Source organism: Pelodiscus sinensis, chromosome 6, assembly GCF_049634645.1.
Source record: "Pelodiscus sinensis isolate JC-2024 chromosome 6, ASM4963464v1, whole genome shotgun sequence".
Taxonomy (NCBI): domain Eukaryota; kingdom Metazoa; phylum Chordata; order Testudines; family Trionychidae; genus Pelodiscus; species Pelodiscus sinensis.
The window spans coordinates 83,614,443-83,636,999 of record NC_134716.1 but is presented as its reverse complement, the minus strand read 5'-3'; the positions used below and the strand labels follow the sequence as shown (position 1 = coordinate 83,636,999).

Genomic DNA, 22,557 nt, shown 5'->3' with positions numbered 1-22,557 from the left:
TGTTGCAAAACATAGCCACTTTGGTTTGCTTTCTTATTGTACAGAGCGGGTAAAACTAACATCTTATCTGGACCACCTTGGGACTCCAGAGGTGAACTTTCCCTGGTTTTATGGCTTGATTTTACAAAACTGAAACCTGGTCTTCTCAGTCCATGTGCAGATTCAGGTAAGGGATTTGTAGGCCATTTCTCTTCTCTCCATAAGACAAGAGTAATGCCACTGAAGCCAAATTAATATGAGAGAGTCTCCATTTGAAATTGCAGTAGGAATTTTAAGATGGCAGAATTTAATTTTTCAAATTGCTAGTTGGATTTAGGCCAGATTATCCACCTCATACATTGTATACAACATCATGGGATTCTTAATGATCACAAATGGGTATGATCTCAGTTTAAAGTCTCCTACAAAAAACAGTCTCATTCAAAAATGAAAACCTTACAAAAATTCCTTGATGCTCCATATGGGAAACATCTAGAGATCTGCTCCATGTGTGTGCCTATTTGAATTCTGCTACAGAATATCATTTTTAAATGACTTTTTCCTAGCTGGATAATTTGTCTAGCCACATATGCCTAGGGAGCTAATTCTGCCCTGTTATAGGATTGTGAGAAGATACGTGCATAACCCCACATCTCCCACAAACCTATGTAGTCTTAGTTCCTTTGCGCCAAAGCAGAACAGTTTGATTAAGTGCGGTGTCATAAATCATGGTACACTTGCGTATGAAACTCAAGTCTTCAGTTCTATATTTTGATATATTTTATTGTACTGTCCAAATCTGACATGGCCAAATCACTGCAGGAGAGCCAAAGAGCAAAATCTCCATTTTCATACTTAATGCGGTGGACTTAAATCTCAGTGTGAGGCTGGTGAAGTCACCTCCTATCTCAGATGGGAATTTAAAGCTTATTTTTGATAGTTCTTATGATTAATATTGCAGGTTTTGTAATAATAACAGTAGTTCTGCTATAAAAATGCTATTGTAAACTAATTGTTTCTATAGGTGGTAATTAAGCAATGAGCCCCATTGTCCTGCAATGAAAAAGAAAGCATTGCAAAATCTTCAGAGAATTTTAGGATAATACATGCTGTGAGGTTAGCAACTTGCTTCTCTGAGGTACATTTACTGAAAGAGTTCATCCGGTCCCAGAGCTGAGGGGGGGTTGACTCAAACAGAAGATTCCACAGAATTAGAAGATCCCCTCGAAAGGAGAGTCAAAGCTTCCATTGGAAATGAGCCTAGAATGAAACTTTCAATCAAAATATAAACACAGTGTTTTTTAAAAAATGCATCATCAGCAATTCAGCACTCCAATGGGGAGATGTTTCTCACAGGAAAAAAAAAAAAAAAGAACGAAAAAGCCCAATTACAGGCTTTTATTATCCTGAACATTTCTAGAACCCTGATCCTGCAATGGCCTCTGAGGAGATGCAGGGCTCCACTCAAGGAGGGGCCAGTTGCAGGATCAGTCATTAGCAGAGCATATAGAATGTATGGCTCTCTGCAAAACAGAGCTGTGACTATGGAGGATTTACACTGCTTTTTGTTTCACAGCTTTAACTGTGCAAACAATGGCCTAAACATTTGCAAGTGCATGTTTAGTCCTCACTTGGGCAAAATCCCTTTGAGTGAGGACGGAATAAACTCCGACTCAGGACCTCATGATACAACTCTCAAAGACGGCAGTGCAAACTAGGCACAAAAGATATTTCGGTTTGTAGAAAGCTAGCAGATACCCCACACACACTTTCTAGAAATCTTTTGTGAGTTGCTTGCAATCCATGGACACATATTCTGTTGAGTCAAGGAGACTTTTTTGGAATATCTGCTACCCATAGAAAGACAGTAGAGCATGTTAGATAGGTGTCCACCCTTCGCAATAGCTGATAAGCCAACTATCAGTAAGATGTGATGTGTCTGCTTTGTGTTTCTCTGCATGATTGTTTTGGCACTGTATGCTTGAAAGGAAGTTCATATAACCTGAGTTTTGGAAGAAACCAAAAAGTTCCTTCCTCATCTTGACTGTAGTGTTTTAGATAAGCTCAGATGACATTAGCGCTACATGAAAAGCCGTTGTTGTTAGGACTCCTCCTTGGGGTGTATTCTTAACCGCATGAGAGGCTCTCAGGACAGCCATTGTTTAGCTAAGGAGGGAAATCCTGTGTTCCAGTACAGCTTGTTTATTGAAAGGGGAAATATTTGCTCTTACAGCTATTGCTCCTCCTCCCCCCCCCCCTTTTTTAGCCAAGGCGAGAGGATTGAACCAGGTGATGGGCAGAACAAACAAAAGGAAGAACAGTGGAACAGATTGTGGGAGGACTAGTGACAGCTTTTGTTCTCATCCTGCCAGCTCTCCAACCTGCCTTACTTTGGGGAGGGAAGAGAAGAAGATTGTGAAAGGGTCCATAGCACAAATCACCTGCTGTGTCTTAATCTGATCTGCTGTTCCAGTCCATGGAAACTGCCTGGCCTGCTCAGAGAGAAGAATTCTCTGCTTGGACAATGAGCCCCAGCACTTACTCTTGTGGGAAGTTTAAGTGAACTTGCTTGCTGTGGGACTGGCCAGTATTTTCCTGTTCTTAAGATGCCCTGTTGAATCCCATTTGTATTGTGTCTATATTGATGAGTTCCCCAGGAGATGCCTCTGCACCATTGTCTAGTTAATCAATTGGTTAGCTCTGAGAACCAGCAGGGGGAAGACTGCCTGGAAACTGTGATTTTGCTTCATACAGGACTCGAACGCACTGAAACTTCAGCATCAGACCTATTTTGGACTGTGTGTTTGCTTGCCCTTGCAAGTCTGTTTGGACTCCTGCTGCTGTTTAAGACTGTTTCCCATTTACTGCTTGTATCTTCAGCAGCGGCCAGCTGGGCCTACAAAAGAACAGAACTGTTAGAACTCACATGCGCAGTTATCAGACCTGATCACATTCTGAGGCGACTGTGGGAATGGCCAGGCGGGGGTGTGGGAACTGTTGATTTGTACATTTATTTTCTGTTTTCTTTACAAAGTATTTCCTTCCCCTCTTTTGTAACCGTCCCCAATAAGCTTTTCTCCAGTGTGACTCAGAACAAAGAAGTCTTACTTTTTGTATCCTGACCTAACCTTTAGAACAATATGTACAGTACACACCGAATTTACTTCTGGAGACAAGGTGACACCCATTGTATACACAGGAGAGCTGCGGGCACTATGCTTTGAAACTGCTGATTACACTACATCCAAAATCCAGTTGCTCTTAAATACAGGGCACCATCAGCTAGGTCAATACAGCCCAGCTTACAAAGACAGAGCTCTTAAATAAACTGTTACCGCCTCAGAGTGGCGCAGGGGTCACATTACATTTTTCTTATGTGCTCCCAGTCCATGGCCAGATTAAGAGACAGGCAGCACAGTCCTATGTCAAGACCCTAGCTCCTGAAGTCACACAATGAGGAAGGAAGCTCAGCTTTCACCTATCAACAACAAAAAGCAAAGGAAGTGGCTAAGGCTTGTGGCTGTGAAGAAAACTTGAAAAGGTGACCTGGATGTAACTGATGCAGCAATGTCTAGAAACCTAGCTCTGAGTGGTATGAATTGCCACTTGCATCTCAATGGGGTGTGAGCACCACGACCTGCAAGGTTGGGGTTTTTGCTAACACCATCACAACAGAAGACTTTAGCAGGAAAATATTGCAGTGGCACACCGATCCACTCAAGCAGATGTACCCTGTCTGCTAGGATAAGTACTGAGAGCTCCCCTACTGTGCTCTTATTTCTCTGAGAGGAGAAGAGGACTCTGCTGCTGATCTTGAGGAAAATCCCTGCCTGCCACAGCTCAGGGGGTGGAGGTGATGAGATATATGTCCCTGCATTTATCTCTTTGAGATGGGAGGTGGTTCCCCTGCACAGGCACATCCCAGGTGACTTGGGGGCCAGAAGGGGTCATGGGAATGAAGCCAGAGGGAACCTCATGTCATGGTGTGTATGATGACTCTCAAGGCTCCTAGGCTGTGAGACACTTTATTAGCACCTACTTCCCCAGTCAGAGTGAATCTTGCCTATACTATCTGGGTGTTAGCTCCCTAATGCCACCAGCCAGTCAGCCACGCAAGCATTTTCCTCCAGGCTACACCAGTTCTGTCTTTGCCTTGCACGTTGACCACAGATGCACTCCAGCCTCAAGTCCCTTCCAAGTGTCCCCCTATGAAATCCTGTGATCATGGGACACCCACCGAAATCTCAGATCCTCTGATCCCAAAGGAAGTGTGTCCCAGTTTACCCATTTTAACTTAGCTCCAGTATTACATTGTATTTCTATTAAGAAAGAACAGCGATGCCAATAAAGACTAGTCTGAGCTGTGAGAACAAATAGTTACATACAAAAGAACATCACAACACACTTTCTAGAGACTCAACTTAGCTAATAGGGCATGCCCCTTTCTCCTGCAAGAGAGCTTACCCCAAGTTGTTTGCCCAATGTTTTCAACTAGTTCGGCTGAGGCTCCTTGTCATAAGATCAAGCCCACTGCCCGTTCATTACCACAGCTAGATGGCATGACAGTATGTCTTTCTGCACCATCAAAATGTCTGCACCAGAACAGACCTTTGATGTTCACCTTAAAACAGTGCCCCCTTTACCTTGTTTCTCTCTTCCTGTTAATTTCATTCTGAAGTCTCCACCAGCTGTTCATTAGCACATGACCAAATACTAATAGACTCCTGCTGTTTGCAGTGGTGTTAGAGTTGTGTTTGTCCCAAGATATTAGAAGGAGAAGTTAGGCGTGGCAATATTTTTTGTTAGACCAACATCTGTTGTTGACAGAGACAAGATCTAAGGCAGGATCTCAAACTCACAACACACAGGCCATCTAAGGCTAGAGCATTTTCATAATCTGGCCCAGGAGTCCCAGCCACCTGTGTGTGTTTGTATGTTCATCCCCGTCCCCCAAGCCCTGCTCCTTCCCACCACTGCCCCACTCCAAAGGTGGTAGCAGGAAAGGTTGGGCTTTGAGGGACAGGTATAAACACCCACCTCGGTTCACCAGGACTCCAAGCCAGATTACAAAAATGCTCCAGCTGTACATGGCCAGTGGGATGTGAATTGGAGACCCGCGCTCTAATGCTTGTCTCTCTCATCGGCCAAAATTGATCCAATAACACTGTTACCTTATTCATCTTCTGTGGTCCTGGAACAATTTTTAAAGAGAGAAGCTATGTATTTGACTTATTACCCCTTTAAACCAGGGGATGTGGCAGCAGCCCCAGCATTTCTAGTTCCAGTATCTGTGTCCACCTTGGCTTTCTAATAGACATCTATTATTTGACATACGAGATACACTAATCTCCAGGGTGGATCATTATCTTATTCCCCCAGTGGATGAGCTTATCTCAAGACACACTACCTTTGTGTGATCTGCTTTTAACTACAGACCTAGAGTGTGTAAGTTTTAGTGTATATATATATAAAATATAAATTCACATACATTTTCCATACAGACATCTCACAATGGTTATGGCAAGTGTGATGCAAGCTTTCATTAGAGACCTTATATGATACTCTTTTGGTGAACTCAGGAGATCTTTGTTCCTCTGTACACCCCCAACCCCTCTGCCAGTGGTCATCCTGTGCCTAAGGCCCCAGATTGCTTTGATCCAACCCTCCTCCAGTCTCTTGCATACTCTATGTCTGATTCTTGCCTGAGCCAAGAGGTGTTCCACACTTAGGAGATGCAGTCAGGGACCTGGCCATGCTCTTTGATTCATATGCTGCCCTGTCCCCAATGTAAGTTGGAGCAACCTAGTGCACTAGTGTGGAAGTGGTTGGTAGAGGATACAGTTCTACTCCACCAGGGGGCTCTGAACCCAGTAGTTACACTTAGATTGTGATCCCTTTGGGCCACTCATAGGCTACATCTACATTGGCCCCTTTTCCGGAAGGGGCATGTTAATTTCAGCGATCGTAATAGGGAAATCCGCGGGGGATTTAAATATCCCCCGCGGCATTTAAATAAAAATGTCCGCCGCTTTTTTCCGGCTTTTAGAAAAGCCGGAAAAGAGCGTCTACACTGGCCCCGATCCTCCGGAAAAAGCGCCCTTTTCCGGAGGATCTTATTCCTACTTTGAAGTAGGAATAAGATCCTCCGGAAAAGGGCGCTTTTTCCGGAGGATCGGGGCCAGTGTAGACGCTCTTTTCCGGCTTTTCTAAAAGCCGGAAAAAAGCGGCGGACATTTTTATTTAAATGCCGCGGGGGATATTTAAATCCCCCGCGGATTTCCCTATTACGATCGCTGAAATTAACATGCCCCTTCCGGAAAAGGGGCCAATGTAGACGAGCCCATAGTGCTAAGGGCTGAAACTGGAGCAGATCATCTTGTCCCATTCGTTTAATTCTGCTTCCATTCCCTGTGTGGAGTGGCTACATAATCAAGTTTTATTATACCAAATTATAGCTTTTAACCACAGTATAATATCAATGTGGAAGACTAACTGCAAGCTAGAGCTATGTACTTTGGTCAAATACTGAATAATATTGTATTGCTTAGAAGTACATTAGGGGACAAGGGGAAATACTAAAGGGAAATCAAGTGTGTCAGGGACCAGTATGTAGGCATTCTGACCTAATAGAGTGAAAAACCTGGCATGCACAGTGAGGGATCACAGCTGTAGGCATTCGCAATGGGTAGGCAGTACTCTGTTACTGCTACTGAGTTTAAATGCAGATCTGTTGCTTCCTTGCCACCGGTCAAGGAAACCAGTCAATCAGGTGATTCTGCTGCAGCCCACCTAGCCTAAAGAACCAAGTTGAGGGCTCATCCAGCTATCCCCAGCTGAGGGAAATCAAGCCCACAGCTCCTGACAATGCAGTGACATTCACATTCTTTGTGGGTCTGATTGCCCTTAACGCTTGCTGTGTTGTAAGTGATCAATACTAAATGGAGATGAGATGACTAGGACTTCCTCTTGCAAAGACTGACTCAAGTTCTGGCCTCGGAAGATAGAAATCTGGTAAAGTAAGATATGATAATTGACTACAGGTATAAAATAGTACTAGAGGCTTTATGAATGCTTTCACTGAGTGTGCTCACATACCTCAGAACACATGGGGCTGCCTAGGAGAGGCTCCTGAAGCAGTTTCTTGGTTTAATTGGAATGTATAGACACAGATCTTTCTTTGGATTGTCCTTTAGTTCACTATACTTTCTGTTGGCCTACTTTGTTTCCACAGCTCCTTACTATTGGTATAGAATTTGCCATCTCCATCTGTCAAACCTTTAACTTGCTCTTAAATTTGCTGATTAGCTCACTTTCAAACTTCTGTTTTCTGTGAGTGATATCACCCTGAACAAGTGAACTCCATCAAGAACTGATGAGGAACTTAAAATGAACATTTTTTGTGGGGGGAGGAGAGGAAGCTTCTTGTGATTAATTCAGAACAGGAACTGTGAACTCCCTGCATGGGTTCCACAGTTCCAGTTTTTCTTTATGGTCACAGAGGAGAATTGGGACAAAATTTGCTCCATTATGCAGGTAAAGCTGATTAAAACTGTACATAGGCTAGTGGAGTGGAAGAAAAGATAGTGATGAGTGATCCTCAAAGCTTCTAATGTTTGGGTTAGTTTAATGAGTGTGTGGCTGCTTTTCTTAAATATACTAAAATCATACACCTCTCTTGAATATACAAAAACTATGTTGTATATTAATTTGTTGTAGATTAATCTCATGCATGTAGATCCAGATCCTCTTTTGGAAGTTGAAAGTCTAAAATACTTTTGAGGGTCTGGGCCATGGCCTTTTTTCAGTAAGACTTCTGTCTGAGCTAGAAACACCTGCAGAAAATCCTTTGTGTCAATATCTGTGTTCCTGTTCTCAGCCACAACCAGGATGTGCAGGAATGAACACAATTTTAAGTATAAGGGAAAAAAAAGTATAGCTCCAAAAATGCTTGTTTGAAGTTCCAGGTGGAAGTTTTCATCCCTCCTGTTTTAGCCAATGCTTCACCATCCCTCGGGAAACACAATTCTTAAGGTGAATTTTCATCCTGTTCCAACTGAAAGCAGAGATATGTCTCCTATTGACTTTGGTGGTATGAGGGCTAGGCCTTTCAGGAGTCACATATAACTTCAGCTGCTTATGAAGAATATGGTGGTAAAAAGCATGGTTTTGTTGTGCTTTGGAAGCAAAGGCCATTAGATATTAATATTCTACGACAACCCCTGGCCCATATGAGTTTGCATTCATTGAGATCTTAGACTCTGGGCTAATCTCAAAATATTCTTCTAAAGCTACTTCCATGGTAAGCCTCTTTAATTCCCCAAACCAATCTTGCCATTGATCTCAGTGCCATTCTAAACTGTCTGCAATCATCACTGAGGGGATCACTTACTTTTGCCAATTTATGGATTAATTGAGTTGAGATGTTAACATGCTCATGAACTTCTGGAAAATTTGTCAGTCGGTCCAGCCATCCGTCCACCTTTCTTGCATCTGGTCAAATAACTCTGTCACCAAGTATGTGTCCTACATAACTCAAATCTCATTCAGCTCAATTCTTGTTATTTTATTTGTTTTATGATAGCATGTGAAAGCCCCAATAATGGACCAGGACCTTATTGTGCTATATTCTGTACTAACACACACCAAAAAGACAATACCTACTCTACAGAGCTTACAATCTGAATATAAAAGAAAAGACCACAAGAGAATCCAGAAAGGCTGATGGAGAGGTATAAGGAAACAATACTGGTCAACATAAGTAGTGGTCTCAGCAATCCAATAGCCTAACCAATATCCAGGTTTATGTAAGTATCTAAGCAGCGGAGAGTTCTAAGAAGACTTTTTGAGAACAATGAAGTGACTGTGGGTACTTATGGCATTGTGTCCCATTCAATTTAAGGTCTTTTTCCTTAAGGTATTTGGTCCCACTACCAAACATTAAACACTTTCTATGGGATTGATCATTTTTGTCTAAGTTCACCAGAACATCAAAAATTACCTCTATCCCAAGCGTATCAGAAATACAATGCCATGCCATATCTTAGATACAATGGCAATCCCAAAAAGAAGATGCTTAAACATTATGATGATATGGGGAACCTGGCCATGTATCGCTTATGAATTTTGGTGGTTATTAGAATGTTTTTATATCATGGAGTGTCTCTCAGGGTAAGCAGTTGAATGGGAGTGTAGTCTATGCCTACCAGTCCCGGGACAATGGAGAAGAGTTGTCGATCTTAACAGCTGTGCTCTGACTGAATGATGGATATGCTAAGGAGGTTGTGTGAGCTGAGAAACCAGTAGTATCAAGTTTCTTTTCAGGGGCCTGGTGAAATAGAGAATAGAAAATCACCTGTAGCAGAACAAAGCAGACAGGTGTTAGTAGAGGGACAGATAAAAGGGAGGGCCTGAAAGAGTAACACACAGGAATCTTTGGATTGGAGCGAGTAAGTGAGACACATGCTTTTGCAGCACGGATCCAGTTTAAATGCAGAGCCAGCTCACATTAGCTTGTGCTAGCTGACCTAAAAAAGAAAAGAGGCTCAATTTTAAAAAAAAAAAAAAAAAAAAAAAAAAAAACTGAGTTTCAGTGGAAGACTCTAAGGCAGCCCAGAAGACTTGTTCAAACCTAAAAACTCCAGAATGGTGAGGACATTGAGGCAATGAAAGGCATATTGGGGTGTTTATTTTAACTAGCTCTAAATATACCTTGTGCTCCCAAGTAAAGAGTAAATTGTGTTTAGAATCTTGTGCGAAGTCTGTTTGTCTGTCTTTCACCGTCACTTGCCCTGAGAAGTTTAACTGCAAGCCTAGAGTGTCCACACAGCTAGAGTTCTGGCAGAGAATGTGTTCATGCTGCATTGTATTTTGAGGCATCAACACTGGTAACAAAAGCTAGATTGTTGGGCTGCAGCAGGGTCTCAGCTCTCAGAATTGGGGTCCTGGATGAAGGACCTGAATTCTGCGAGTGTTCAGCCAGAGGGGCAGCTCAATCAGTGCTGAGTGCATGACATGATGAATTTTCCAAAAGAAGAGTTGAAAGGCCAAAGCTGTTCAGCACCTCTGTCAAGCCTAACCTGTAAAATCCATTTGTTGTTTTAATTTTGGAGTCTGGACATGTTGTTTTCAGTTATTCTCATAGAAAAGTGTGCATATTTGACCTTTCTCTAATCTAAGATAACAGGGAGTCCAATTTTCAACCGGAACACCCAGTTGACAAGGGATTTTGGCAGTTGTGGCTGGGGGTCATGCTGCTGCTGCTGCTTCTGAGAGCTGTTTGAGGTAAATGCCACCTGTGACCCTCCCTCCCCCCCCATAGGCTGTACCCCTTACCCCAACCACAGTCCTGATCTCACTCCTACTCCCTAAACTGCTCAGTCCCAGCCTGGAGCATACTCCTAACACCTCAACCCCCTGCTCCAGCTCACAGCCCCCTCCTACATCCCAAGCCCCACATCAGAGCCTGCACCCCCAGCTGGGGCCCTAACCCTTAACCCAGAGCCTCCTCCCACACCCTGAATTCCTACTTTCTGGCCCCGCCCTGGAATCTGCACACCCAGCCCAAAGATGAAACCTTCTCCCATATCTCAACCCCCCTGCCTCAGCCTGGAGCTCCCTCCCACTCAGAACCCCTCAGTTTCATCTCCTAGCCCACAGCCTTCCCTGCACCCCAATCCCCTTATCTCTGCTGCCTCCCTTGAGCCTGCACCCCCACCTGGAGTCCTGATCCCATCCCACACCCCAATCCTCTGAGCCAGCCCAGTGAAAATGAGCAAGTCAGTGAGGGTGGGGACAGAGAAAGCAAGCAACAGAGGGGGTGGGGGATGCCGTGAGTGAGGGGGAGACCCTTGGAGGAGGGGCAGGGCAAGCGTGTTCTGTTTTGTGTGAGCATAAAGCTGGCAACCCTATTCTAATCTTCTGGATCTCTACAAATCCTTAACTTAGGAAGGTGTGTTTGCAGCAATAGCAAGAAGTGAACAAACAAACCACAACTCTGGCTTCCTTCTTTTCATATGTAATATTTTACCAGATGATGATTCATGTAGAAATTCACTCCCAATGATTAAAAAATGCGTTTTTAAAGAATTCCAGTCCCTTTCCTGCTGTCTTGGATTTCCTAGTCTCACATCCTCTCTGTAATTTGTTTCCAACATCCTCACCACCACTACCTTCAATGCCCAATAGGGCATTTATGTGTAATTACAAAAGGTCACGTCTGAAGTTCTTCCCTAAGGCAAATGGAAAACAAACATGGCAGTTTAGCAGCTATGTCATTCTACATGAAAGAATTCCATATAAAGTGTGAATAATACTGGATAGCTTTTAGTTGCAATCAGGGAAGGATTTAATGTAGGTGTCCTCTTGAACATAAGTTTTAATGTAACACACACAGCTTTTATATATAAACAGCAGCACAGAATATTCTTGTCCACATGAATATTCAAAAAATCAAAGTATTTCTCATGTACTGGTCACTGCAGCATGCAAACATTAGTGGGACTGAAATTCAGTGGTGCCTTAACCTGTTGTCCATACACAACTTTGCAGATGTAATCACTTGCAAATGCATTTTTAGTTCACTTAATGCCTGAACATACAGACCATGTAACTTGCATATATAAAGTACATTTAAATATAATTCTCAGTGCACTCAATTCTATCATCTGTGGAAGTACAAAGTTTTGTGCCTGTTGTGAAGATTGCCTGTTTCTCAGTGGAGCTAGACTTCCTTCTGTGAAGACAACAAAAATATTTTTTCTTTCTCTACTCAAATGTTAGACTGGCATCTCATCTAACAATGTATTTGATTGTCTCTGTATTTAACTGCAGTACATTTAAGGGAAATTCAAGAAGGGCAAATGGACATTAATATTATTCTTGAAGAGACTGAGGGAACATTACAGTTTTCAAGCAATAAAAGGTTGTTACAAAGGGAAGGGAGAAAAGTTGTTCTTAAGCTCTGAGGATAGGACAAGAAACAACAAATGGGCTTAAATTAGAGCAAAAGCAGTTTAGGCTGAACATTAGGAAAAACTTACTAACTGGCAGCGTGGTTAATCACCTGAATAAATTGCAGAGGAAAGTTGTGGAATCTCCACTATTGGAGATTTTTTTAAGAGCAGGTTAGACAAACACCTGTCAAGACCATTCTTGACAATACTTAATCTTGCCTTAAGTGCCGGGGACTGGACTAAAAGGCCTCTCAAAGTCCCTTCCAGTCCTACAATTTTATGATTATGAATCCAAGCAGAAAAGCACACTGTAGCTGTGTGACAGCTGGAGTAATACACAAGAGTCCATATATAGGAAGAAAGCTACAAGGTTTACTTTGAAGTTGTGGTTCTCCCAAATTGTACCCAAGTGCATTAACATCATGTTAGAAGTGAATTATACTGCACACAAGCAAATTAAAAAATTGTGATTGTGAAGGATGTAATGACAGGTCTGTGTCCTTCCCATATTCATCAATAGGTGCTGTGGTCATCTGTTACATATTTAGGCATTTTTTATTAGGTGCTCTGGAGATGTTGGGTAGGTAAGCATGTACGGGTGGATTCTACAGAACAGTAATATATTAAAAGGACAAGGAAAGGCTGAAAATATCCAGGATCCAGTCAATACACAGAAAAGTTTTGAGACTGTTCTAAGAATTATAGATATGGCAACTGCTACTTTATCTTGAGGAGCAGAAAGCTGTACTTTAAATGCAGAGAGCTCACATCTTGCTAGTACAATGCACGCACTGTTATCATAGGGCTGTTGTAAATTGGCCTGGTGGCAATAAATTGAATTATGCCCACTTACACTAACTGAGGAACTGGCCCATCTAATGTGTACTATACATATATAATGCTCTGAATGTGCAATCCACTGCATAATTTCCAGGTTCAAACCCCGTAGTAGCTGTTTCAATACTGAAAACAGATTGTTTTGAATAGTCTAGTCTCACTTTAGGGCAAGTCCAAATGCCAAACTTAGTCACATACAGCTTACACTAAATATAAAATTTAGGGGTTGAAATTCTGTCCCTAATAACTTCAGTAGCAACACTCCCAGTCAAGTGGCCAAGGTGCCTTTTAAACCAGGCACAGGGTGGCTACAGGATACCCTCCCCCCTCAAATTTCCTACCATAGCAAGACACTGTCTCCCTCTAGCCAGGAGTGAAAGCAATGCAGGCAGCTCTTTGTTTATTCCTCTCCCCCACCCCTCCACTCACTAGGTGAAAGGGATGAAGGCTCATCAAGCACAACAAAAGGCCTAGCCCATGCAAACTGCTGCTTGCTCCTGGCTGAAGTTAGGAGCAGCTGGGTTAGAATCAGAGCTCCTGGTGCCATCTTGGTAAGAACAGAACTGAAGCAGCAAATGCAGAACACACAAGTGAGCAGTCCTCCTGCTTGCTGGCCTCCCTTGGCTTGCTCTCCCCTCGCCAGCTAGCCAACATCTACCTGTGATGCTCTCCCTCTCCAGGCCCTCCACGCCCGCTCAGCCACACTGGGGCTACGTCTACACTGCAGGCTTCTTGCTTAAGAGCTGTTTTGCGGAAGAGTTCTGTGCAAAAGGTCTTCTACAAGAGCATGTCCACACTGCCGTGTGCTTTTGCGCAAGAGCGTCCATGGCAGTGTGGATGCTCTCTTGCGCAAGAAAGCTCTGATGGCCATTTTAGCCTTAGGAACTTCTTGCGCAAGAAATTCATGTTGCCTGTCTACACTGCTGCCTTGTGGGGGAGCTCTTGCGCAAGAGGGGTTATTCCTCGTGGGGAAAGAAATAACTCTTCTGGAAGAAGCCCTGTTTTCTGATGCTGTACTGTAAGTTTACTTGTGCAAGAACGCTCGTGCAGTGTAGATGTAGCCTGATTGTAACGCTAGTTCACTCTTCTCTCCTGCCCTACCCCCTGGGCTAGCTATTCTTTGTTCTACACTGCTGCAATCCTGATGGTATCTGGCAGATCCAATGGCCGGGCTGGGAGTTTCTCCAGCATTTTTTTCAAATTCATTGAGACAAGCCAGCTCAGGGAGTGGTGGGTGGGGAAGGTATCTCGGAAAGCGATTGCTGCAGATTTCATCATGATCTGCCCTCCACCTCACAGGTTGTTAGGTTAAAAAGGGTGGGAGGCATAAGCCCCTCCAGTAGACACAGGCTGCTCAGGCAGGGGAGGGAAGGGGGCTGCTGTCCCAGGCATATTCAAGTGAGTCCAGCTTTGGATGTTTCAGTGATTCACTGCAAGAGCAGCAGAGCTAAAGAATGAACATCTGTGATCTTTCCCTGCTGTCAGAAACATGGGCTGTCACACCACAAACATTGCTTAAATTACACTTAACCTTGCCCATTTTTTTCCAGCTCCAATTTGGGGGGGAATGGCAATACCCAAGGGTGGCCAACTGGCCTTTTCTTCCATTTCATTCCACTTGTCTGTGAGTCTTTCCTGTCCCTACAATGGGCTTTGGGCCAGGTTACCAGGTAGGGCCGATACAAACTGTTATATATACACACACACACACGTGGATTCCTCAGCAGGGTTGCAGTTGCACTTTCTACTTCTGAAACTTTTCCCCAGAACACCTTTTAAGGAGCTGCTGGTGTTTTTACATGTACAGATACAAACAAATGCTGCCCCAAGAAGCCAGGCTATAGCTGTGTGCCTGCTGTGCAGTATGTCCTTCTTTTCCAACTGGTAATCATCTTCACTCCTGTTTACTTACTCTTTAATATTTCTCAGGGTGGCGAAGTCTCACAAACTTGAGTACCTTTGGTGAATGTCATGGCCATGATCTTAATACTCTCAAATCCTTAAAGTGACACACTAGGAACCTCCTTCCAATCTGAAGTGTGTGTGTGTGGGGGGGGGGGGGTTCAGTAATTTATTTACTTTTAAACATTCCTGGAAGAAATTAACTTTCTCATTCTCTTCACAATGTGGACCATAAGACATTTAAAAAATAATAATAATTGCAAGGCAATTGCAAGATTTAAAGCAGATTTTATTTATTTCTACTAAAGATAGTGCACAAAGTATCAAACTTGTGTTAAGGCTCTAAAACTGACATTTCAAGATTTGGGATTAGAAATAGCTTGCTTTGATAATTCTAAATTTACAAATAAACTTAAAATATGGCTTTAATTGGTATTGTTTTCTCTATATAAGAATTAGGAGCACTGTTCCTGTCAATTAATTTCTAAGTTATCACATGCAAAAAAAAACCTGGAGTTTTCAGGTGCCTAAGTAGCCTCTGGCATGGAATTGTGGCTAAAGTTGCCCCTGCCCACCAAAATCTGAAATGGTGCCCCTGTTAGGTGGGTACAGGATCCCACCTAAGGTCTGTGTACTCACAACACACCTTCTTGCTTGTCAGGCTAAAGAAGCATCTCTTCTAGCTTAAGCAGTGGAAAGAACTCCTCCTGTGACTGTAATTCCTATGACAGTCTTGGCACTTTACCTCAGTCTCTGGATCTTGCCATAATTCTCCTCTCAGCTTCTCCTGTCCATTTAAAATATGGTTGTTGATATATGGAATCCATCAGTAAATGATTATGTAGTATAACACTTGCCTACTAGCCCATCTCTAGCACTCCTAATAAAAAAAATCCTAAATACAAAACAGATGAACAGGGCACCTACTGATGAATATGTGAAGGACAGAGAACTGTCATCATATCCTTCGTAGCCGCATTTTTTTTTTCAAATGCTCATATTCTGACATGATGATAATTCACTTGGGTACAATTTGGAAGACTCATAGGTTTCAAGTGGGCCTCATATCACTTTTCTCCCATTTGAATACTTTTCAGGTAGTTTGATCCTAAACTTCATGATCACCAGCCTGTATTTGTGAGAAGCATGTTCACTATCATGAACAATATTAAATTCTTGCATATGTATCCCTTACCACAATGTATAGATACACTGTATGTTTGTCTTTACCTTTATCATATTGTACACATGCATATGTTTGTACCAAAATTACACTTTGAATATTACATTCTTATATTATAATATGAGTACCTAATTTACATGCACACAAGCAATTTGTGCTCATAAATCTTAAGTTTTGTACAACAGTAGAGGTTGATTTTGAAATTTGATCCCATATGAGCATTTTTTGTGACTTGTTCCAATATATTCTACAGGTAACTTACTACCATGGGGGAAATTTCAATACAGGTTGTACCTTCCTTAATTGGACCACAGATGTTTCTGGACTACATAGCCCAGGAACAGGGAGGATTGGCAGCAAGACAAGAGTGCTGAAGGGAGCAGCAGAAACTCAGCTGGGAGCCTAGTGTTGCAGGGGGAGACAGGCGGCATGGCAGGGAGCTCAGGCCCCTGCGGCAGTGGAGCTCAAGCTGTGGAACTCTGGCTCCGGTGGTATTCTGGCTCCAGCCCCAGCCTTAGCAGCAGCCAGGGAGCTCTGGCCCCAGCCCTTCTCTCAGCACCCTGCTGTGCAGCTTTGGCCCCAGCTGCCAGGCAGCTGTGGAGCTCTGCCCCAACTGTTAAGCTTCAGCCCAGACAGCAGTGGGGCTGGCAGCATCTAGAGAGCCCTGGGGGTCTGGAGCAGCAGCGGGGGCAGGCTGGAGTAGGGAGGAGCCTCTCTTGGTCTGGCAAATCCCCTCCTTTGGGACCAGTCAGGTCCCGAGAGTGCCAGACCAGCGAGGTCCGACCTGTAGATTTTTTATAGATCATATTCACTTAGAGCTATTCTGATCTTATTCCCAAGTCTGCAGTTTCTTTATAGAAGTTAATGATCATTTTCCAATTATGTTAAACATTTTCCAAAATTCCAGCTGTATTACTACCAAACAGTTTGTGTGCTCTACCAACGATGTGTATTTTACTTCACGGGGGTTTCATCATGGGGCGTATACTGATTCCTCTCTGTGACTGACTCCATTAGTCCGTGGAAGCAAAATAGCCAACGTCATTGAGTCAGGAGGAAGTCCAGTGGGTAAGGAGATCATCAGAATAAACTGATGAGCAGAAAGGGCTGAAAAGTAATTATAAAGGTCAGAAAGGAAAAGGTGTTTCAGAGATGTCCTAGAAAAGCATTGTGAAGTCACTTAATTATCCCAGGTAACTTGAACTAAGTGCCACCTTCAAATACAACTAATTTAGAGGGATTCCAATACATACAAAAGCTGACCACATTTCATGCTGGTGACTGAATGGCTGGACTCTGTGATCCCTACCTAAACAGAGATGTATAAGGAAACAAAGAAAAATATCAAAAGGGCTTATTTCCTTACTTTGTATTTTGAATTCGTTTCCAGCTTTGCCACTTGTAACTTCACCAATACAAATGTTAACAGCTACAGAGTTTGACTCACTGGGACCCTGACTACTGCAAAAGAGGCCATTCCAATCACTTTAGTTTCTTATAACTCACTCCTTGGGTTATCTGCTGTTAGAGACAGGCCTCCAGTGGTCACTGGCGTTTTTACCATTCTGCTGCGTAGAGCTCCTCTGAGCAGGGCTGGATAACACAGTCATAGAAACCTTTGTGAGTAGTATTTGCTGAAAAGTAGGGCTTCTACTGTTGCTATCCCTAGTGATGTTGTACCAGTGGTAGTTCAGGAGTGGGAGGAAGAGCCAACCATCTGCTCTTTTTATGTATTTGTATCTGGAGGGAGATGCAAGGCATGGCTACTACTGTGTTAAATTGGACTTGAGCACACATCAGTCTTCAGAATCTTTCTCCATTTTAATATAAACCAAACTAAGGTGGTGGTTGCTTATTTGTATAGTGCCAACAGTGTGTTAGACATATAATTTCCCATCTTGGCCCTGCTGTCTTTGCTACACTACTTCAAGCAGAATAGTGATAGAAATGTAGCCGTGTTAGTCTGGGGTAGTTGAAGCAAAATGCAGGACAATGTAGCACTTTAAAGACTAACAAGATGGTTTATTAGATGATGAGCTTTCGTGGGCCAGACCCACTTCCTCAGATCAAATAGTGGAAGAAAGCAGTCACAACCATATATACCAAAGGAAACAATTAAAAAAAATGAACAAATATGAAAAGGACAAATCACATTGCAGAACAGAAGGGGGATGCGGGGGGGTGGGAAGGGGGAGGAAGGAAGGTAAGTGTCTGTGAATTGCTGATATTAAAGGTAGGGAGAGTGGGATGTTTGTGAGTTAATGGTATTACAGGTGATAATTGGGGAAACTGTCTTGGTAATGGGTGAGAAAGTTCAAAGTCTTGTTAAGTCCTTGTTGGCAAGTGTCGAATTTTAACATGAATGACAGTTCAGAGGATTCCCTTTCAAGTGCAGATGTAAAAGGTCTTTGTAGCAGAATGCAGGTGGCTAAGTCATTTAGAGAGTGTCCTTTCTGGTTAAAGTGGCAAGAAACTGTTTTCTCTTTGTGATCTTGTCTGATATCTGTTTTGTGGGCATTAATCCTTTGGCGAAGTGTCTGAGATGTTTGTCCAATGTACATAGCAGACGGACACTTTCGGCACATGATAGCATAGATTATATTTCTGGATGCGCAGGAATATGTGTTCTTGATCTTATAACTCACTTGGTTAGGTCCAATAATGGTATCAGCAGAGTGAATATGTGGACAAAGCTGGCAACGGGGTTTGTTGCAAGGGAAGGTACCAGGGTTGGTATTAGTGTGGTATGTCCTGTGGTGGTTGGTAAGAATCATCTTGAGGTTAGGTGGTTGTCTATAGGAGACTATGGGTCTGTCTCCCAGAGCCTCTTTGAGTATGGTATCCTGTTCCAATATAGGCTGTAGTTTATTGATAATGTGTTGGACAGGTTTAAGTTGGGGGTTGTAGGTGATGACAAGTGGTGTTCTATTGTTGGTTTTCTTGGGTCTGTCTTGAAGTAGATGGTTTCTAGGTATTCGTCTGGCTCTTTCAATTTGCTTTTTTATTTCTCTGGGTGGGTAGTTGAGATTTATAAATGCTTGGTAGAGATCCTGAAGCTTCTGGTCTCTGTCAGTGGGGTTAGAGCAGATGCGGTTGTATCGAAGGGCTTGGCTATAGACGATGGATCGTGTGGTGTGTTCTGGATGGGAGCTGGATGCATGTAGGTAACTGTATGAGTCGGTGGGTTTTCTGTAGAGAGTGGTGTCTAATTTTCCATTGTTGATTTGTACGGTGGTGTCCAGGAAGTGGATCTCTCGTGTAGAATGGTCCAGGCTGAGGTTGATGGTGGGGTGTAGGTTGTTGAAATCTCTGTGGAATATCTCCAGTGTTTCTTGGCCATGTGTCCAGATCATAAAGATGTCATCGATGTACCGTAGGTAGAGGAGGGGTGAAAGGGGACGGGAGTTGAGGAAACGTTGTTCTAGGTCAGCCATAAAGATGTTAGCATACTGTGGGGCCATGCGTGTACCCATGGCTGTGCCGCTGATCTGGAGGTATAAGTTGTTTCCAGTTTGAGAACACCCCACCATCAACCTCAGCCTGGACCATTCTACACGAGAGATCCACTTCCTGGACACCACCGTACAAATCAACAATGGAAAATTAGACACCACTCTCTACAGAAAACCCACCGACTCATACAGTTACCTACATGCATCCAGCTCCCATCCAGAACACACCACACGATCCATCGTCTATAGCCAAGCCCTTCGATACAACCGCATCTGCTCTAACCCCACTGACAGAGACCAGAAGCTTCAGGATCTCTACCAAGCATTTATAAATCTCAACTACCCACCCAGAGAAATAAAAAAGCAAATTGAAAGAGCCAGACGAATACCTAGAAACCATCTACTTCAAGACAGACCCAAGAAAACCAACAATAGAACACCACTTGTCATCACCTACAACCCCCAACTTAAACCTGTCCAACACATTATCAATAAACTACAGCCTATATTGGAACAGGATACCATACTCAAAGAGGCTCTGGGAGACAGACCCATAGTCTCCTATAGACAACCACCTAACCTCAAGATGATTCTTACCAACCACCACAGGACATACCACACTAATACCAACCCTGGTACCTTCCCTTGCAACAAACCCCGTTGCCAGCTTTGTCCACATATTCACTCTGCTGATACCATTATTGGACCTAACCAAGTGAGTTATAAGATCAAGAACACATATTCCTGCGCATCCAGAAATATAATCTATGCTATCATGTGCCGAAAGTGTCCGTCTGCTATGTACATTGGACAAACATCTCAGACACTTCGCCAAAGGATTAATGCCCACAAAACAGATATCAGACAAGATCACAAAGAGAAAACAGTTTCTTGCCACTTTAACCAGAAAGGACACTCTCTAAATGACTTAGCCACCTGCATTCTGCTACAAAGACCTTTTACATCTGCACTTGAAAGGGAATCCTCTGAACTGTCATTCATGTTAAAATTCGACACTTGCCAACAAGGACTTAACAAGACTTTGAACTTTCTCACCCATTACCAAGACAGTTTCCCCAATTATCACCTGTAATACCATTAACTCACAAACATCCCACTCTCCCTACCTTTAATATCAGCAATTCACAGACACTTACCTTCCTTCCTCCCCCTTCCCACCCCCCCGCATCCCCCTTCTGTTCTGCAATGTGATTTGTCCTTTTCATATTTGTTCATTTTTTTTAATTGTTTCCTTTGGTATATATGGTTGTGACTGCTTTCTTCCACTATTTGATCTGAGGAAGTGGGTCTGGCCCACGAAAGCTCATCATCTAATAAACCATCTTGTTAGTCTTTAAAGTGCTACATTGTCCTGCATTTTACTTCAAGCAGTAATTCTCCTACATCAAGTTGCTCCCACTCTGTGATTGGCGTATGAAGTCAACTGTCATCAGCTCCGTTCTGCTCAAAGGCTGCAGTGCTCTGGTAATTAAGGCTGTTTGTTAGATGGGAGGGTTTCTTTTCCTTTTATCTGATGTGGAGTAGGTGTAGATGACAGATTTATAGTTTTAATTCAAATACGGTATTTGTCTTTGACAACTTAATTGTATTTGCAGAGAAGTTCTGGACCCTTTCTCTTGCCAAGTCATTACAGAAAGGCCTCCCATCTTGGATTGACCAGGAAGCTTTATGGATTAAAGGAATAGCCGAGGGGACGCTGCGTTACTGCTGACGGAGGCATTAAATGTCTGCTTTGTCCTGCACAGGTTTGTGATAAGCATGTTCATGCTGGCTTCAGTTACCAACTGTTCATATTTTAACACCAAGCCAGGTACAAGTTTTGCCCACTCCTTCTTTGTTTATGCTCTCTGTCTAAACTGTTAAGGTTTTTCCTTTCCACAGACGTCTTACTCCAATCAGCTAAATGGACTTCTTGAAAGAAAGGCACAAGGGTGGCCAGAATTTACAAGACATTAACTCCGGGCCTGCATTTCATTAACAAGAAAGGAAATACTAAAAATATAACTGCAATAAAATGAACCTTAGCCCAGCATCCCAAATCATTTCTAAATGCAAAGTTTTGAAATATAAAATCATTTCAGAAGGGCAGCCGTGTTAGTCTAACTTTTAAAAACAACTTTTAAAAACGAGTCATCCTGTGGCACATTAGAAACTAACAATTATATATAAAAAAAATCATGTGTTTTCAGGAGCAAAACCCACTTCAAATGAGACGATCTTGGTCTCCTCTGAACAAGTGGGTTTTGCCCACAAAAGCTCATGATACTATACATTTTTGTTAGTCTCCAAGGTGCCACAGGACTGCTCGTTTTTAAAAGTTGTTTTTAAAATCATTTAAAAAATTACATTTATTATCTCACCTTGATGTAAAAGGCAGTCCAATCCGTCAGTGATAGACACTCTGGTTACTCTCTCCAGACCTAAGCACCTCTCTGAAGTTCAAAAGCTTGTCCCTTCCGCAAACAGCAGTTGGACCAATAAAGCATATTACTTCAGCTACCTCGTCTCTCTCAATAGTAGACATACTACATTAAAAGATGATGGTGGTTGCAAAATGAAACTCTCAAACATTAGAAAATAGCAAAATTAAGTTTACTTGCAAAATTTCAGTTCACGAGCATTAGGATACAGGCTTTGACCACTTGATCACATACTAATTTCCCTCTTTCCAATGGGTCCTCAGCAGGATTTGAATTCTGCACTCTCAGCTCCACAGGGTAAGTTTCCACGTGAGCTCTAGGAATAACCATGGTAGATGAGGATGTTATCCTCTGTATGGATAGATGCCTATAGATGGGGGGGAAAAGACATTCCATTTGCTATGTGTAGTTTGTTGTAGTGGGTTACACAGCTATTGGGGAGAAAGAAATGCAATATTGGGTATCAGAACCCCTGGCATTGGGAGTATAGTATGGTCTAGTGCAGGGGTCTCCAAACTACGGCCCGGGGGCCGGATGCGGCCCGCGAGGCCCTCTCATCCGGCCCGTGGAGACCTTTTTGGATTCAAAGGCAGAAGAAGTGAGATTGTTTCAAAACCCATTTGAAGCAGATGTGGCCAGTTGCCCAGATGAACTGCAGCTGGAAGTCATTGAGTTGCAAGCAAATGACCTCCTTAGGGACAAGTTCAAAATAGGACTGGTGGGTTTTTACCAGTTTTTGCCCAAGGAAGACTTTCCTAATGTCAAAACTTTTGCATCAAGGTACCTTTCAATCTTTGGAACAACATACCTGT

At 42.9% G+C, this 22,557-nt stretch overlaps 1 long non-coding RNA gene across 1 annotated transcript in view; it reads left to right on the top strand.

The window, feature by feature from the left end:
* The first annotated feature begins 7,425 nt into the window (after positions 1-7,425).
* Positions 7,426-22,557, top strand: part of LOC142829923 (uncharacterized) — an 88,736-nt gene continuing 73,604 nt past the window's right edge. The window contains exons 1-2 of the long non-coding RNA XR_012904842.1: positions 7,426-7,512; positions 20,921-21,070. This is a non-coding gene — a long non-coding RNA (uncharacterized LOC142829923). The remainder of the gene's footprint in view (positions 7,513-20,920; positions 21,071-22,557) is intronic.